This window comes from Nomascus leucogenys, chromosome 12, assembly GCF_006542625.1.
Source record: "Nomascus leucogenys isolate Asia chromosome 12, Asia_NLE_v1, whole genome shotgun sequence".
Classification (NCBI taxonomy): Eukaryota; Metazoa; Chordata; class Mammalia; order Primates; family Hylobatidae; genus Nomascus; species Nomascus leucogenys.
In genome coordinates this window covers 5,314,511-5,318,333 of record NC_044392.1, presented here as the reverse complement: position 1 = coordinate 5,318,333, position 3,823 = coordinate 5,314,511, and positions in this window count along the sequence as shown.

Below are 3,823 nucleotides of genomic sequence, written 5' to 3'. Positions count from 1 at the left end.
AGTGCAGTGGCATGGTCTCGGCTCACTGCACTCTGCCTCCCGGGTTCACGCCATTCTCTTGCCTCAGCCTCCCGAGTAACTGGGACTACAGGCGCCCGCCACCACGCCTGGTTAATTTTTGTATTTTTAGTAGAGACGGGTTTTCACCGTGTTAGCCAGGATGGTCTCGATCTCCTGACCTTGTGATCCACCCCCCCTCGGCCTCCCAAAGTGCTGGGATTACAGGCGTGAGCCACCGCGCCCGGCTTATTATTATTATTATTTTTTTTGAGACGGAGCCTCGCTCTGTCGCCCAGGCTGGAGTGCAGTGGCGCGATCTTGGCTCACTGCAAGCTCGACCTCCTGGGTTCACGCCATTCTCCTGCCTCAGCCTCCTGAGTACCTGGGACTACAGGCGCCCGCCACTATGCCTGGTGAATTTTTTGTATTTTTAGTAGAGACAGGGTTTCACCATGTTAGCCAGGATGGTCTCAATCTCCTGACCTTGTGATCCGCCCACTTCAGCCTCCCAAAGGCGTAAGCCACCATGCCCAGCCCTGCATATGTACATTTTTTATTGAGGCAGGCTTCCACCTGGTTGCCCGGGCTGGTCTCAAACTCCTGAGCTCAGGCAGTCCATTCGTCTCCGCCTCCCAAAGTGCTGGAATTACAGGTGTGAGCTACTGTGACCAGCAAGATGCTCAATAAATGTTCTGTGAATGAGTAAGTGCATTTATGTTACACACTCCTCTCCATCTCTATCTCCCGAGCATGAGCCTCTATCATCTCTTATCTGCACCTCAGCAATCACTTCTTGGTTTGTCTTCCAGTTTATAATCAAGTTTCTGTCAATTAGTTTCCCACCAAAAAGCCAGAGTGGTCTAATAAAATAGCCTATCTGGCTGGGTGTGGTGGCTCACACCTGTAATCCCAGCACTTTGGGAGGCCGAGGTGTGTGGATCCCCTGAGGTCAGGAGTCTGAGACCAGCCTGACCAATATGGTGAAACCCCGTCTCTAGTAAAAATACAAAAATTAGCCGGAGGTGGTGGTGTGCGACTGTAGTCCCAACTACTCGGGAGGCTGAGGCAGGAGAATTGCTGGAACCCAGGAGGCAGAGGTTATAGTGAGCAGAGATCACATCACTACACTCCAGCCTGGGCCACAGAGCAAAACTCCATCTCAAAAGAAAAAAAAAAAAAACTGCCTGTCTGATCATGCCACTTTTCCAACCCCTGTCGAATAGCCTTGAGTGGCTTCCCATGGCCCTTGGAATAAAACAAGCTCCTGACCGCAGCCTTACAAGGTCTTGCATGGTCTGGCTCACCTCATGCCAAGCTCCACCCTCCTCAACTGACATTTCTTAATTCAACAAATATTGAGTGCCTGTTCCACCAGGCTGTGGGGTGAGCAAAAACAGACTCCTTCAGCTCTGCTTAGTCCTCTAGATACTTGAACATACCTCCTTCCCATCCACAGCCTGTGCATGTGGTTTCCCTTGTTCTGGAATCCAGTCCTCTCCCTCTCCTTCTTTCTCTATCTTCCTGACTTTGCCCGGTCAACACCTACTCACCCATCAGATCTGATTACACACCATTCATTCAGGGATAGCTTATCCGACCTGAAGCTAGCTTAGGTCCCCCGTCTACGCTCTTAACTGCTCCCTATATTTGACTTCACAGCACTCACCACATTTTCTATTTTTCACATTTGATCCTGTGGTGATTTGATGATTTGGTTTATACCCATCTTCCCCACTAGGAAGCGCCAGGAGCTTCTATAGCTGGTTTTTGCTTACCATCGTTTCCCTCCGGTGCTCAGCTGGTGCTTCACAGGCAATTTACTGATTGACTAAATGAATGAGTAAACGATTCCCCCATAAGAGTATTCAGAGTTCTGCCCTTCAGGGAAATGTTGGCACCTCTGCCTCGCTGCGCATAGGAGCTGGTGGGTGATGGCTGAGGAGGGGAGGCCGAGAGGGGCATACATAGGAGCTCTCACCAAGCAGAGCTGAATGAGTGCGTTAGTCCCTTCCTGCCCCTTCTTGTCCCTAGAGCGCCGTGACTTAGCCCTGCCCACCTCTCCCACCCCATCTAGCTCCTCTCCTCTTTGATGCTCCAGCAAGAGGAGCTCCTGCTCCTTTGTCCCTGGAATTCCCAGCCTCCCGCATACTGACCCCTCCACCTGCAACTTGCCTCCTTTCACAAGGCTGGCTCCTCCCTTCTTCAGGTCCAGTTTAAATGCTGCTTTTTTTTTTTTTTTTTGAGACAGAGTCTCGCTCTGTTGCCCAGGCTGGAGTGCAGTGGCGCGATCTCGGCTCACTGCAACCTCCGCCTCCCAGGTTCATGCCATTCTCCTGCCTCAGCCTCCCGAGTACCTGGGACTACAGGCGCCTGCCACCATGCCCGGTGAATTTTTTGTATTTTTAGTAGAGATGGGGTTTCACCGTGTTAGCAGGATGGTCTTGATCTCCTGACCTCGTGATCCACCCACCTCGGCCTCCCAAAGTGCTGGGGTCACAGGTGTGAGCCACCACGCCTGTCCTGTTTTTGTTTTTTGAGATAGGGTCTCACTCTGTTGCCCAGGCTGGAGTACAGTGGCACAATCAGGGCTCACTGCAGCCTTGACTTCCCAGGCTCAGATGATTCTCCCACTTCGGCCTCCTGAGTAGCTGGGATTACAGGCATGTGCCACCACGCCTGGCTAATTTTTGTACTTTGGTTAGAGATGGGGTTTCATCATGTTGCCTAGGCTGGTCTTGGAACCCTTGGGCTGAAGCAATCCACTGGCCTTGGCCTCCCAAAGTGTTGGCATTACAGGCATGAGTGCAGTGTTTTTTATACCTAATCTCAGACGTGACACACCATCACTTCTGCCGTATTCTATTGGCCACTCAACCCAACCCTGATACAACATAGGAAGGAACTACACAAGGGTGTGAATACTAGGAGGTAGGGGACATCATCGAGAGGTCATCACAGAGGCTGACGACCACATTGTCAAAAATGAGGACGCCGGTGGCTCCCGCCTGTAATCCCAGCACTTTGGGAGGGCGAGGCAGGCGGATCACGAGGTCAGGAGATAGAGAGCATCCTGGCTAACACGGTGAAACCCTGTCTTTACTGAAAATACAAAAATTAGCCAGGCGTGGTGGCTGGCGTCTGTAGTTCCAGCTACTCGGGAGGCTGAGGCAGGGGAATCGCTTGAACCTGGGAGGCAGAGGTTGCAGTGAGCCGAGATCGTGCCACTGCACTCCAACCTGGGTGACAGCGCCAGACTCTGTTTCAAAAAAAAAAAAAAAAAAAAAAAATGAGGACACCTTCTCTGAAGCCCCCAGAAGGATTCCCTTCCTGTCTACTCACTGAAACTGTGTCACATGTCCATGCCTACACCAGTCAATCAGGAGGTGTTTGGGACCATTGTTTTTGGTCCCAGTCACAATCATGATTCACCCCTGGGGCTAAGATCCACCTCCGCTGAAGCACAGGGTGCCATCTAAAAGAAAGGTGGCTACCTGAATAGAGATTCTGTTTGGAATGAGGAAGGGGCAGTGGGAATAGATGTTGAGTGGGCAGCCCACAGTGTCCACAACACTCAACCACTAGACTACAAACTGCACAAGGACAGAGATTACATCTTTTCTGACTATTGCATCCCCAGTGCATAGCCTACTGCCTGACACAGAGGCTATTGTTGAATAAATAAATGAATGAATTCATGACTAAACTGGAAGACCACAGGGCAGGGGTTCAGGACTAGTACCACCAGCCCGAGGCTTCTTCAGTTCTTAGAACCCAGGAGGCCACCTGCTCCCACCTCCACCACCAGCTCCAAGAACAGGCAAGA